The 16,126-nt window shown below is 36.6% G+C and overlaps 1 protein-coding gene across 3 annotated transcripts in view; it reads right to left on the bottom strand.

Annotated features, from left to right (window-relative positions):
* The window catches only part of LOC123312742 (GATA-binding factor C), a 114,223-nt gene that overhangs the window by 85,301 nt on the left and 12,796 nt on the right, over positions 1-16,126 (bottom strand). The gene's annotated exons all lie outside the window — the stretch shown is intronic.

Below are 16,126 nucleotides of genomic sequence, written 5' to 3'. Positions count from 1 at the left end.
CCATGCTCGGGACTGCGGCCCTCACATTTTGTAATTCGACCAGGCTCGGGACTGCGGCCCTCACGGTTCACAATTCGACCATGCTCGGGACTGCGGCCCTCACATTTTGTAATTCGACCAGGCTCGGGAATGCGGCCCCCACGGTTCGCAATTCAACCATGCTCGGGACTGCGGCCCTCACATTTTGTAATTCGACCAGGCTCGGGAATGCGGCCGCCACGGTTCGCAATTCGACCATGCTCGGGACTGCGGCCCTCACATTTTGTAATTCGACCAAGCTCGGGACTGCGGCCCTCACGGTTCACAATTCGACCATGCTCGGGACTGCGGCCCTCACATTTTGTAATTCGACCAGGCTAGGGACTGCGGCCCACGCGTTTCGCAATTCGACCATGCTCGGGACTGCGGCCCTCACATTTTGTAATTCGACCAGGCTCGGGACTGCGGCCCTCACATTTTGTAATTCGACCAGGCTCGGGACTGCAGCCCTCGCGTTTCGCAATTCGACCATGCTCGGGACTGCGGCCCTCAGATTTTGTAATTCGACCGGGCTCGGGTCTGCGGCCCTCACATTTTGTAATTCGACCGGCTCGGGACTGCGGACCTCGCGGTTCGCAATTCGACCGGGCTCGGGACTGGGGCCCCCACATTTTGCAATTCGACTGGGTTCGGGACTGCGGCTCTCACATTTCGCAATTCGTCCATGGTCGGGACTGCGGCCCTCACATTTTGTAATTCGACCAGGCTCGGGAATGCGGCCCCCACGGTTCGCAATTCAACCATGCTCGGGACTGCGGCCCTCACATTTTGTAATTCGACCAGGCTCGGGAATGCGGCCCCCACGGTTCGCAATTCGACCATGCTCGGGACTGCGGCCCTCACATTTTGTAATTCGACCAGGCTCGGGACTGCGGCCTTCACGGTTCACAATTCGACAATGCTCGGGACTGCGGCCCTCACATTTTGTAATTCGACCAGGCTCGGGACTGCGGCCCTCACATTTTGTAATTCGACCGAGCTCGGGACTGTGGCCCTCACGGTTCGCAATTCGACCTGCTCGGGACTGCGGCCCTCGCATTTCGCATTTCAACTATGCTCGGGACTGCGGCCCTCACTTTTTGTAATTCGACCAGGCTCGCGACGGCGGCCCTCGCGGTTCGCAATTCGACCATGCTCGGGACTGCGGCCCTCACATTTCGTAATTCGACCAGGCTCGGGATTGCAGCCCTCCCTTCGACCGAGCTTGGGACTGTGGCCCTCGCGATTCGCAATTCGACCATGATCGCGATTCTTCAGTTAGTTGGATCAATGAGTATTAGGAATAAGAAAATGTATGTGTTAATTTATATCAATTAGAAATTTATTTCTCACAAATGCTTTGTACTAGAAATATGGTAACATAAAAAAATACTATACGACGGTCAGTCAGTATTCTGGAGCAGTCTGAGTTGAATTGAAATACATAGTTAATTATGTACCCAGGACGAAAAACTGTCTATTAGGTTAGAAGGCGAGACATATATTTATAAAAATATAGTTACCTATGTGTATGACTTCATGTATGTCGCCGTGATTGCTTATTCTTTGAGCTATGGAGAAGTGTTACTGATATTCATATCGCTATCACTATATCCATTCTTTATTTTACTGAACATTAACATTCAAACCACGTACCTAATTCACTCGTAAAATCTAGCCGATTTCGTAAAGAATTAATTTGACAACATCAAATGATATTTATTGTCACAGGCATTTATGTTTTCATCGAAAATTCTGTATCAACAAAATTGATTTAATCACCTCGGGATCTTATATTATACCTACTTATTGGACGAAGAGCCGCACAAAGTGTTTGCAGACGAAAAGTGTCTGCGGGCGAAAAATACATGCCTTCAAAAATAGGCGTTCGGAAATCAGTATACGTAAAATGTAATTTTTTATTCAGATCGATGAAATTAATATAATATAGATAATAGATATATGTGAAATACTTACTTGAATTGTTTTCGTATCAAGAAGTTGCGGATCGTTGAGGAAATTACAAGTTTATGTATAAAATAAAAATCGGTTGCAACGAAGGATCGTTACAGTTTGTATATTGTAGTATGATGTTAACCATATCCATTGAAGAACTTGCGTCATTTGAAACAAAAATTAATCTTGTCAAGAATTTTTCTGCAGAGTAGTGAATAGAGAAGATGTGAATTTTTTCGTCACTTTTTACTCATTCTGTTTTTATTTTCACAAATTTAAAAGTACCTATACTGATACCGAATTTTGACCGCTCAAGACAGGTGCTATTGTTCTTCTACCAGCTTTCGTAACTTCGGTAACATATGCCCGATATCAGCTCTATACAATATATATCAAAACATCCAAAGGCGATCTAAGAACCCACGATAAGATCTTGATACAAATAAATCCAAAAGGAACACCACATTGCACACGTACCTAATATCTTTGAGTAAGTTATAATTAAGCAACAATAGCCTACCGATCTTGATGAATATGGAGCAAAAGCCACGGGGCCAGCGTTTTAAAACCGAAATTATATGTTATCAGAAGTGAAAAAATGTGAGTTAATGAAATATTTCCAGTGGCGGCGCATTGGACAGAGATAACGATCGCGCAGGAATCTCAACAATGACAAAAGTTCGTTTCTCGTTTGAATGCGGAGATGGGTGTGCTTCGGCTGTGAGTTGGAGATGAAAACGTTAACATATGATACGATCAAATTTGGTGGTAGGCATGTACCTACCTACACCCACTTGACTACTCTTTGAATTGTTATCTCATTGGATGCAAGTATAGGTAGATACAAGGAGGAATTTTTAATTCAAATCCACAATTTTCAATGAAAAAGAATGTCGAACGTATTATAAGAAAATTATTGTATTGATTAACAAGTCAGTATGGGGCACTTGCACCGACCATACAAAATTCAGTGACAAATTTTGTAGGTACTACTGTAATAAAAAATATGAATGTTGTTGTTATTGAATTCACGAAACACATATGAGGAAGAAATGAAGGATATTTTTCAGTGTGAGCTAAAAAATTTTAAGTAACTTAGGTGCAGAAATCGAGTACCTAGCAACTATCATCGACTCAGATCAAGGATTAAAAATTGTGTAATAACTAGTAATCTAGATTTTCTGTAACAAATTGAAGTAAACAATTCACCTTGGCTTTGGAGGGGATGAAATTGAAGATGTTGTACACCACATAATATGCTTAATTAAAATTATCCCTGAGTAATTTCTACAAAAAAAGTGGTATATAGGTACGCAAACTTTTAATTACCAAGATACAGGGCGTTAAAACGTTTAACACCCTATACTAAGCGTTAACAGGACTACTCGTACTACTTAATTCCTAGTTACTGTTATCCAGAATGTATGAATTTATCCTATGTATGAATAAGATTTTTGGTAGCTTTTTCCAATCACTTGTATAAAATCTGTGATTACCTACAGAGGTTCATACTACTCACTGTATGAATAAAATTTCTTGATGGTTGTTTTATCCCAACATTTTTTATAACAAAAGAATTCACCATGAAAGTTTTGAATATGCAAAGATTTTCAAATGTTGAATATTTATTTTTTGTGAAAATTGATGATACAATTGCTGTACAATTTAAATCGAAATTATGTGAATCATAATTCAATTAGGTGTTGGTTTTCCGACCATAAAAATTATCTCCCCAGTTGTCAAACCTTCTCATGAATTATTATAAATAACTAATACTAAAATAATGACTATTAATTGTTTGAATCTATGATGAACAATTCAACGTTAATTTTCCACGAATATTCTACAGGGTGTTTCATGAGGCGTTGGCCATTGCCTTATGGTGAATGCGGGTCATCCAGGCCTTTCAGAAAAGTTGCTTGTTTTGTATCCTGAGGCTTTATTAGTTTCAGAGATACGGGGTGATTCATGAACATTGGCCTAAATTTGCGATAGCAATAACTCTGGAATGCTGAGTCCGATTTCGATCAAATTTTATGGGTTTATTCACTTTAGAAAGCTTTTCCGAACGGCTCATGAAATATAAATATTCTCAGGGCAGTACTCAGAATATCATGATTATTCTTTAAAGCTGCAAAATATATATTTTTTACATCCCTTACAGAAATTTCGTTATTGCCGTGAAAACCTACATAATACATTCTTAAAAATTCAATTTTCACTTTGTATATGGCACACTTGTCACAAGGGAATAGGAACCGGACGAATTCATGCTTTATGTAATTTTTTCGAAATGCGGCCCTGTTTTTATTTCTTTGGTGATATTATTTATTGATCGAAATCGGACCTTGCAGTCCAGAGTTGGGACTATCACAAATTTAGGCCAATGTTCATGAATCACCCCGTATCTCGGAAACTAATAGCCTTAGGATACAAAACAAGCAAGTTTTCTAAAAGGCCTGGATGACCTGCAGTCACCATTAGGCTATGGCCTAGTACACCCTGTACATCACATGAACTCTAAAGAGTTCTCTTCCTATATTTATGTCATCTCCGAAATTACGACAAAAATTAACGATTAGCTATTCGTGTAAATAATGATATATGTAATCAAATTAGAGGGAATATTCCAATCAAATCATATAAAAATATTGGACGACACTGCCTTCTTGGACCGTTTCGGGAAATCATGATGACGCAAACATTTCTAAGGTCAGAATACCCTCTTAGACCAGGGATTGTGAGCTGCTGAGCCAAATACACTTGTAAATGGCGATGATTCAGCTCTTCTCCTAATGCACATTCCGTTCAGGAGGAATTAGCCATGTTGTTCGATAGCAGCCCAAACTGTGGTGCACTATAACTAATAATAGTCTTCGGGATCGAGCCTTACACACGTCCTACACGTGTTGGATGTTTTATTATAGTGATAATGGTAGTGGTTACTGGCGCAGTTGAACCACAATTTTAACTGCAAATGTTGGAAGAATTTTAATGTTATCGGTCAATCAAAAAGGAGATTAACCGATTTGGATCAAAATCAACTGCATATTAGTAGAACACTTAGGCCCGGTTGCTCAATTCGGGATTAAAGTTGATCCTAGATCAATTTTGACATTTTCGTTCAATTATGTGAGGTTAGGTTAGGTTAGGTTAGGTTAGGTTAGGTTAGGTTCGGGATTAAAGTTGATCCTAGATCAATTTTGACATTTTCGTTCAATTATGTGAGGTTAATCTAGGATCAACTTAAATCTCGGCTTAATCATGAACTGAGCAACCTTAGAATTTTTTATTGACCTATATGTGCTTTATGGGCCATAGCGTTCTTTAGGTATTGGTTATCATTGTTATTTTCATTAATAGGATCAATATCGGTATGTCAATCATTTTACGATACCTACTTGTTTTGCTGGACTGCTACTGTGAATTACCGAAAGGACTATGTGTTGATTACTGATTGCTGATAAAGTTACGAAATGTATACCTACTATGAATGATGAGTAGGTAGTGCAGTATTCTCAAAAGAGGAAGAATCTTTTAATTTCACAGATCTTTGAATAATACTCTCATCCAAATAAAATGGAAAATCCCCATTTTATAAGAAATTCTGTTTCACGAGCTTGTTCCTCGGGTTAGGCTCAATGATGAAGAATTTGAGGACCCAATTCAAGAAGAATTCAAAAACTGCATGTATAGCCCTAAAACCATCCTGAAATTCATGAATTGCACAATGATTAATCAGATAATTTATGGTTTCTTCTGGTTCCTCGCATTAACAATTATGGTTTTCTTTTCCATCGGAAAAGCATACTATGGCAACGTCCGTGACCTGTTCTTATACGATTCTGAATTCACCATATTTTCCTAGAAAGATCGAAACCAGGAACTCTATTCGAGGGATCACTAACTAACTAATTCTTGGTTGAAAATAGTGCATGTATTCCATTCAGACTGCCAAATGTCTTTGTCCCTTATAAGTATTCGTATTAAGGAAATTTATTACAAGAATTTCAAACTGCAGTCTGTCTGCAAATATGGGGCGGTAAAATGTTTGAAAGAACTGGTAACCATTGAATAGTTGATGATATACAGGGTTTCTGTAAACAAATGCGGAGGACTAAGGGAGATTATTCCTAGATGAAAATAAGCAGGGGTAGTTCCTATAAATTTAAAAACACTGAGTCATAAAACTATACATAGTATGAAGCACTAAGTAAATGTTAGTCACACAATTTTTTTAGATTTCATAACTTCATGATAAGGTGTTCAAAATAACAACCCCTTATGATTTTCCTTCAGAAATTGTTTTCGTGGGATAGATTTTCGAAAAATAAAATTCTCTTGTGGTGTCCCGTTCAATTCTGGAGAAAAAAAGTCTCTTGCAAAATTTCGAAACAGTCGATACATTTTTCGGAAAAAATAAAAACTTACAAGCAGTTCTGATCACTGTTCATTCCATTTCATCGTATAAGTGTTCCATAGAATGACTACCTGCCGCTTAAATACATCAACTCTCTGCCTCATAGACTGTATACTGTATACTACATAGATACATACTGATACATACTGATGCTTGTAAGTTTTTATTCCTTCCGAGAAAAGTATCGAAATTCTGCGAGAGACTTTTCTTCTCCAGAGGTGAATGGGAAACCATAAGAGCATTTTATTTTTCGAAAATCTATCCCACGAAAACTCATAAAGGGGTTGTTATTTTCAACCCTTAATAATAAAGTTATTAAATCTAAAAAAATTTTGTAAGTAACATCTACTTAGTGCTTCATATAATGTATAGTTTTATGAGTCAGTGTTTTTAGAACCCGTAAAAGAAATAAACAACTGTCAACTCGTCATCGCCTTCCAAAGGGTTGGAAGGGAGGTAGAGTTCGAAAAAAATTTATAGATACTACCCCTGCTTATTTTCATCGAGGAATCATCTCCCTTAATCCTTCGTATTTGTTTACAGACACCCTGTATATGATGGGATTCAGGATTAAAAGAGCCATTAATTAATGCCATTTTATATGGAGTGTCTCATTTGAAAAAAAGAGAAAATAATAAATAAATAATTTTCAAAATGTGGCACCACTGTTTAGAAATGATCTGGAAACTGGATAATACCGAAGTAATCCAGAATGGCTTACTCCTCCCCACAAAAAATGGTCAGTCGTCAGTTTCTGCAAGACCTTTTTTGACAAGTTGTTTCCTGAGAAGGCAGTGCCATGCGAGGAATCAGGAGTTGAAACTTTTTTTAATTGATATCCAGAGGTTCCTTTCAGCATCACCAGAGTGTTTGTTTCTGGTTTTCTTCCTTCTTTAAAAACTCTTATTCTTTTTAGCTGTATTTTCTTTATAATTTTCAAGTAACTGTCCGGTGTTTTTTGTCATGAATTTCAGAAATTTACTGGATTCTAGGGTTCTAGGTTCTTTTATTGGAACAAAAACCGAAACGAATCAAAATAATCTAAACGCACTAAATATTTCTTCAAAAAGAACAAAACATCAAATCCCACTTGAGGAAAAACAAACCAAACCCCATCCATACCCACATTTCTAGCAGCTATTGTTCTATCCCTCCACAAGAAATGTCCAAGAGTCAGTAAATTAGTTATGCCGCATTCAAGGGATGATGTCTCTTTAGAGAATTTCCCCGATGTCACGGGTTCTCGCGGAGAAAGGGTGACCCGGGCGGCTTGGGGGGGTCGAGGAGGGTTGGAAGGAAACTAAGAAGAGGCGCTGGCACAGATAAGAAGAGATCCGGGATCGCTCGGAGGCAATTTATGGCCGCAACTTTTAAAACACACTCGGGGGCGGCGTATATAACGTTCGGTACACTCAAAGCCAGACAAGATGGACTAAATGTTTTTAAGTACGTCTTAAATGCGCCGACGATAAGAACGGCGGTTTTATGATGAAAGTTGAAATGAATGCCGAATTTATAGAGGACTTTTATTGTCGAGCCAAGTTTTATACCTGCGGTTTTTTTGATCGGTCCGCGCAGGGAGTTTTCACTCGAGACGAGAAGTTTCGCCACCGACAAAGGGGTATGTGGTATGAATGGGGAAAGGGTTCGATCTTTCTTTGGCCTTTATTCGTTCGCAATCTCGATCATTATCGTTGTTCGGTAATTCTTGTCGATGCTCTGATGCAGCAAAATCGCGGAAAGTTGCCACACTCTTTGAAAATACTGTATAGAGTGTATTTTTTTTTACTACTTACTTAAGATGATGCAACATTTATACCAAATCATAGGTGTTCGATTTTATATAGGGCGTCTCTGCGACAAATCTCAGGGGTTGAGTCCGGGAGACTTGAACCACCTCAAATATTTCAATTCAAATTTCGAGCTACCGGTAGCGACATATTCGTAACAAGGCACAACTGGTGGCGGATCCATTTTGGCCGCCATCAGAACAGTTCGAGAGTGATTTTGTTGTTAGGAAGTAAGAAATTGAATAATTTTTGTTTGTTACACTGTCTGAAAAGTTTAATAGGTGCTCTTAGTTTAGTGTCTGAATTATAATAATATAATAATATAATATAATAATATAATATAAATATAATAATAAGTTATTTTTACCGCATCTATAGAAATGATCGTGTATTTAACGGTTGATCTTGAAGGGCCACTTATTTTGACGTGAAGTGCTGTTTTTGAATATGGAAAGAATTCAAAGTAAGTGAATCATTTCACTCTTCAATGTGATCGTGATCGTGCATTCATTTCTGAATCCGTTCTATGCAGGGTGAGTCTTTGACTCATATACAAATATTTTAAAATTAGATTCTTGAGGTCAAAAGAAAAATTTTTTCCTAAACCACTTTTTCCGTTTCAGCCCTGATAAAAAGATATAGCCATTTTAAGTTTTCATAATGAGCTGTGCCACCTCTGGAAAAACAAATTCACCTTTAACTAGCTAAATCTGTGACACTACACATCTGTGGATCTTTTAAACAGAAATATTCTCAGCCTTACGAGAAAATAAGAAAAGTATATTTTACTTATTCATTATAATTCTCCGAGAACCCAATGCTCTATGTATAATCTAAACAAAACTAAATGGATGATTCAATTATAATTAGATTGCTTTCTACTAATTGGGATCAAAATCGAGCTCATTAGAGTCATTAGGATTTTATTTTATTGGTAAGCAACTTTATTACAGCTATAGGTTAATTGCTTTCATTTCGAAAGACAGGGGAGTAGGCAACCAGTTATAAAAAAACGCATATTAGTTTAGATTCATAAATCTGCTCAATAAATAGGTTAGAAATATTACAATAATTGAATAATTTTTCTGAAAGTAAAGTATTCTAGAGCTACAAACATATATACATCACACACATAGGTAAATCATCTGTACAGTGTAACACAAAACACTCAAAAGAGTGATAAGTGAAACGCTTTTATAATATGAAAAAATTAAAATCAAACAAATCTTATTGTTTCCAATAATTTTGTTAACAAGAATTGTGCTCTAAGATTCTAAAAAGTGATGATATTTCTGTGGTTCACCGTGTTCAAAAAAATATACCATCCATAAGCAATTAGCTTGGTGAGACTTCCACGATCCTGCGCATTTAGCACATCAAGAGGACAAAAGCCACTTCCGCTTATTGCTGACAATTATTCTGGAAAGGACATGTTGTGAACATAAGTCATCAGATGCTACCATATGATCGATAAAAACTATTAATGAGTTCACTTTGATGGTTGGTTTCCCGCAATTTCTAACTTTCTTTTCATTATTCTGCATGCTGCATGCAATGAAATAGTCAATGATCTATCCTATTTTGAGTGACTATTTCTGCGTGAATAACATTACAACTTCAAATATCCACTACACTAAAAGCAGCCCCGATTTTCATAAAAGCGGAATCGTCCACCAACACCCGCAGGACCAAAAGCTGAGCATTCCGCATTTTTCGTTTGATTTACAGACGAAAGTTTCCGCTTCCGTTGTATCAGTACACTCTACATATGACTCGATGGGCCGATATCTCGGCTGAAAAACCGCTGGAAAACATTCCTGTACTTTTTATTTGCCCAATAAATTTTTCCATATGAGTTATCTGCCTCGTCCCCAGAGTGTACCGATGCCACAGCCACAACTTTTATCAGCACGATATTATTTTCACTGCTGTTTAGATAAGGACGTCGAGGCTGGAAAAATAAATTGCCCTCTACGGAAAATAGCTGAACTTTTCCGAAGAAGAGAATCCCCCGACGTTATTGTGTCAGGTTCTGCTGCCGCGCCCTTCACTATCCCCGGTTTCTTTCCCCTTTTCCGCCTTCGTTGAGAGACAGTTTTTTTCGAAAAATATTTCAGATATAAATAGCTCACGAAACGTCTTGGCAGCTGAGTATGAGATCCTGGATCCTGGGTAGGTGCCTTGAATTAGAATCGAAGTGCGGCGAGTCTAAAGTTTATGTGTAATGTTATGTTTATGTTATGTTATGTTATGTTATGTTATGTTATGTTATGTTATGTTATGTTATGTTATGTTATGTTATGTTATGTTATGTTATGTTATGTTATGTTATGTTATGTTATGTTATGTTATGTTATGTTATGTTATGTTATGTTATGTTATGTTATGTTATGTTATGTTATGTTATGTTATGTTATGTTATGTTATGTTATGTTATGTTATGTTATGTTATGTTATGTTATGTTATGTTATGTTATGTTATGTTATGTTATGTTATGTTATGTTATGTTATGTTGCGTTATGTTGCGTTATGTTATGTTATGTTATGTTATGTTATGTTATGTTATGTTATGTTATGTTATGTTATGTTATGTTATGTTATGTTATGTTATGTTATGTTATGTTATGTTATGTTATGTTATGTTATGTTATGTTATGTTATGTTATGTTATGTTATGTTATGTTATGTTATGTTATGTTATGTTATGTTATGTTATGTTATGTTATGTTATGTTATGTTATGTTATGTTATGTTATGTTATGTTATGTTATGCTATGTTATGTTATGTTATGTTATGCTGAATTTCTGGGAGGGGGTAATGAAGGCTAAATTTCTGGTGGGGGGAGTTGTAATAATTGAACGAACAACCTGATTGTGAGTACAACAGTTTCATCATTATATATTTATATTTCAAGAGGTGAATGAAAATTTCCGAAAGATTGAAAAATCTCTGAGGTGATATTAGCCCCCTCTTCAGGACTACCTAAGAAAAAACTTTTACTTACATGAAAATAAACTTGTAACGGGGTCTAAAAGCGCCCAAGCCCTTTGCACAACTGGTTTGTGCAAACCGACTTCAACATGCGGAAGGTACAGAAATGAAATCGTTCAGTTCAGACGCTCATTCAAACAACAAACTGTGCTGGACAGACTTTACATAACCCAATTAATTTGGCTTGAGCAAACTTCAATTTCGCTTCTTCGTTCTCACGTTCAATTCGGCTTGCACAAATTGCCAATTTGTAAATGGCTGGAACCACATGGTGGGTAAACAAGAATAGAACATTCAAATTCCAGTGAGTAATATCAGTCTTGATTGAAAATTTGCATACTTTTCCAATACAGTTCTGTCGAAAGTTTAATCAAATATCTCATCCAAAATCTTCAGAATAAGAGGAAAAAACTCCGGCGCCACATTACGAACTTCGAAAAAAATCCTAAAGACACTCATTATAAGTATCAGATTGTTTATTACTGTCGAAGAAATTAAAATAACAATACAGAGAAAAAGGAGAAAATGACAGAAATTATCAAGTGATGATTGAAGGGGGACTTTATATGAAAGAATATAAAGCCTAACATTCCCGCAATATAATGCTGAGTATTGAGCCTAGCAATAAATAGAAGATGAAGCAGCTCGAATGTACAACATATGGCAATATAATGTTGAATATCTAGATTATTATGGGATATTACAATAAGTTCATTATCAAATAATATAAAAGCTGCAAAAATACAATAGATCTCAAATAAAATTAAAGAATTAAAAAAAACTTCTGAAAGTCAGGAGTACAAATCTACAAAACAACACACTAACTAATGAGAAGTTGCGTTTCCTACCAGGTGGCACTAGTGCGTATTTATACATCGTAGCCACTACTGGTATCCCATTCCAAATGTTCCACGAGGCATGAGTTGTGTTGCACTGACGAAATCGAATAAGACCGAAACCATGGTAAATATATCACTTTCTGTTGATATTCCAAGTGATAGTGGTTGGCTAATTCAATTTAGATCCTAGAATTTGTTGATGATATGTATCTGAATTATTTCAGATGAATGAAGCAAAACTTGCTTCTCTGTAGTGCCTGGATAAGGAAACATTAGCACAGTGCCTGATAATCAGTTGATAGGTGTGCCATCACATTTTCATTAGAATATGAGGGAATTTTTTTGAATTTCCTTTTTACCCTGTTTAACCTTCACAAAAGGCATTCATTCCATCCGTTTTCTCCATACCTACATCCTAGGAGCTTCTCCAAATCCCTTATAACAAGAAAGTTTCCTCACCGATGCCGAGATCAAAACCAGATCGCAGTTCCTTTAGAGTCTTCCTTTCAATCAGCAAAATGGATTCAACATCGGTGACCTAACATGCCGTGTGTTATCAGCTAATACCCACTTACCACCCTTTCAGTGGAAAATGGAGCTGTGTTTTAATGGTATTCAAGTCGGTGTATGCGATGGAGTCAAGAGTTTCTTTCTGAATGCATTCGAATCGATTGGACGGGGTGAAATAGCGCAGAAGGGGCGTTTTGAATCTCCGATTCCTGATAGAACACGATTTGCACTTGGAAATGTCGGAATGCTGATTCAACGTGAACGAAATGACAGGTTATTCTCGAGGAGGGAGGGGTGACGTGTTGGAGACACTTCAAAATGTATTTCTGACGAAAACTGGCGAATCAACAAATCTGGAACACTCGCCAATATTGCAATGGGGCACCATTTGCCACTTGCTTTTTGTTACCCACTCAATATTCAAAGAAATCAAGCAATCCAGAGAGGAGACTTACGTGAGACTATGACAGCTACCAATGAATAGATTAATAGAAGCAGGATAATAGTGGATATTGTCAATCAATAAATGAAAAATCAAAAAGAAACGGCAGCTGTCAGTGCAATATACAGGATGTTTTTGAAGATGAGTCTTCATTTTTAACAGGTTGTAGAACTCATCAAAATAGACCATTCCACAAACAATTGCCTGTATAAAACTTTTTAAATGACGAAGTTAAAAAAATTGTAGATCAAGTACAGGGTGGAAAAATTCGAATGACAGCTCTATATCTATAACTATACCTATACCTATCTATATCTATATAAGAGCTAGGGAAGAATAGCTTCTTTTGTTTTCGAGTTATAAGTGAAAACTTACTTTGAATTGGTCCCTCTGTTTTGTGAAACATAGACATACACATCGAAAAACAAATATAATATTCTACAGACACTTTTTCTTGTAGAATGCAGTGATTTTTTTCAATGATATAATAAAAACTTTCATTTTTTCAAATATAAACCCCATATTTTCTTAAACATGATCCAGTCCCATACTTTTTCTGATTCAGAATAAGTAATATATCTATGCATTGTGTCTCTAATTGTTTTTCCAAAAAGAAAACCCAAGAACTAGTTCGGTCAAGTTGGCAGTTTATTTTCATTGATAATATGATAATGAACATTATGCTTCTTCATGTTTTGTCAGGTTTTGAGAGACTCCGAAGATCACTTTCATTCCGTATATTTGATAACATGCTCGGAAAACGAGGAAATAAAGAGAATTTCCATGACTACCTACTTCATATTTACTCGTAAATATAGTAGTAATAGCACAGCCGTCTTTATTTGAGAAGGTGTTTGAAAAGGCTGTGATACTAGTATACAGGGTGAGTGTTTGACTCGGACAAATATTTTAACAGTAGATTCTTGAAGTCACATAAAACAATTTTATACAATTTTTTCCGATTTAGCCCTGATATTACCTTCAGAATAACTAGCTAAATCTGTTACACTACACATCTGTGGATCTTTTAACAGAGTTGTATTCAGTCAAAGTTCCCAATTTTTCAAATTTCACAAATACTTTTTAATTTAATTGAGAACATAAGTTTTTTTTCAATTTCCTAATGTTGTTCTTTATTCGGATGTTGAAGTGACGAGTTATTCATCATTGGACCCAATGTTTTTATATACAGGGTGAGTCTTTGACGCTTACAAATATTTCAAGAGTATATTCAGAGGTTAAAAGAACAACTTTTTTCCTATATAATTTTTTCCGATTCGGCCCTGACAAAAAGCCATTTTAAGTTTTTAAAATGAGCTGTGCCACCCCTGGAAAAACAAAATTACCTTCAAAATAACTAGCTAAATCTGTGACGGATATCTTAAACAGAGTTGTATTCAGTCAAAGCACCCAATTTTTCAAAGTTCCCAAATACTTTTTAATTTTCATCAAATTACTCGAAAATACTTTTATTTTATAAAAGATCGGCTAATGTGGATATTCTTTCATTAGGCGATGTTTGTGAAATGAATTCTGATTAATTCTACCCCCTGTCAGAAAAATACTTATCTTGCAAAAATTCGTAAAACAATTTTATTATCCAAGTGTCATAAATAAAAATCATCAAAATTATTCACAGAAATTTATCGAATTTGTCCATAAGTTGGATGTGAGCACAGTCTTGCCCACATTGATTCAAGTGGTATTTACATTCAGAAGTTCGAATGTTTACAGGGAGACGGACCGACAGAATTTGACCACTGAATTTGATCCCCATGCTCACACCAAAAAGAAAACGCACATGTGGGTAGGAGTAGAGATGCTGGTGCATTGGATTTAGTGGTGTTGGCAAATCCATCAGCTTTTCAACGGTTCGATGGCGATTACCTGCACTCGATCGAGACTCGGTGCATAAAAAGGATGTTTATTTTGTTGTGGAAGAGATTTGAAAACAAAGACATTTGGGTAAAATTATCGTTAACATGATTCATACAAATTTTTCAGAATCATTAATCGTCAAGTGTTTGTCTTCTTGGGGCTTAAATCGCTGAATTTTTTTACCGAACAATACTCCTGTTGGTTCTATCAAATTTTTGGATATCGAACATTATTGAAATTCACATAATCCAAGGCTTTGTCTGCATTTATTGGCGTGTGAGACACAAAGCTGCTATGAAAACCGAAAGCTCTGCAGCTTGCCCGACCAACTACAAAGAACGAAAGAGAATACACACTCGTTAAAGAAACGGAATAAATTGAAACAGAGATCATTTCGTAGATAACTGAGACAATTGTAATACGACAATGGTGTGACTGGTATTGTAACTCATCGACAAATTGCTATATTTTGGCAGATTTTGGTTGACCGTGGTCTTTTTACCTGGATTTATCCGTGTACCTATCTGGCGATTTCTGTCTTATCCATCGATCAGCTTATTGGAAGCGTGCCTGTGTCCTCCGGAATGGTAACCTGAATATCGCATTCGTACTTAGCGGGTCGATTGCAGTGCTTTTTCGGCACAATGGAGACTTTGGTTGAGATATTCACCGCAGGTTTGACATGTTACAATTGTTGACGATTTATCACAAAGGGATTTTTGGTCGATGATTGTTGCATGTCATCTAGATCAGTAGTCAAGACTATCTTTCGGGATAACATTAAATTTGGATCATTCATTATTTTCGAACACATTTGAATTCGTTTATGGAATGGGGAATTACAAATTCGTTTATGTATAACATTTATAATTTTTTTTGCTGTTCTCTTCCCAGGTGATTAATTTTGAATCCGTGAAAAAATAAAATAGAATTGATAGGAAACAATCATTTATTATTTTGCTGCATCATAGATTATCTTCACAACAAAGGATTAGCCAAGTTCCTTTGCTGATGAGAGAGAATGTGTTCTGTAGCATTAACCTGTAGATATACTTTTATCACGTTCCATGGAATAACATCAATAATAGCATAAAACATTTATTATAGCAGCTGATTGATTTAAAAACATAAAGGGTGTTCCATCTCAGACGAGACACCCAGTGTAATTCTTATCCCATAGTGATTGGAGAAATTTCCCGAAACACATCGAATGTTTTTTTTTTGGAGGACATCTTTCGACGTATATTTGGGGCTTGAACGAGAAACCCCCTAAGAGGGGG

This window comes from Coccinella septempunctata, chromosome 5, assembly GCF_907165205.1.
Source record: "Coccinella septempunctata chromosome 5, icCocSept1.1, whole genome shotgun sequence".
In the NCBI taxonomy this organism is placed as follows: domain Eukaryota; kingdom Metazoa; phylum Arthropoda; class Insecta; order Coleoptera; family Coccinellidae; genus Coccinella; species Coccinella septempunctata.
Note: the sequence above shows the minus strand (reverse complement) of the source record. Positions and strands in the feature narration are given on the sequence as shown.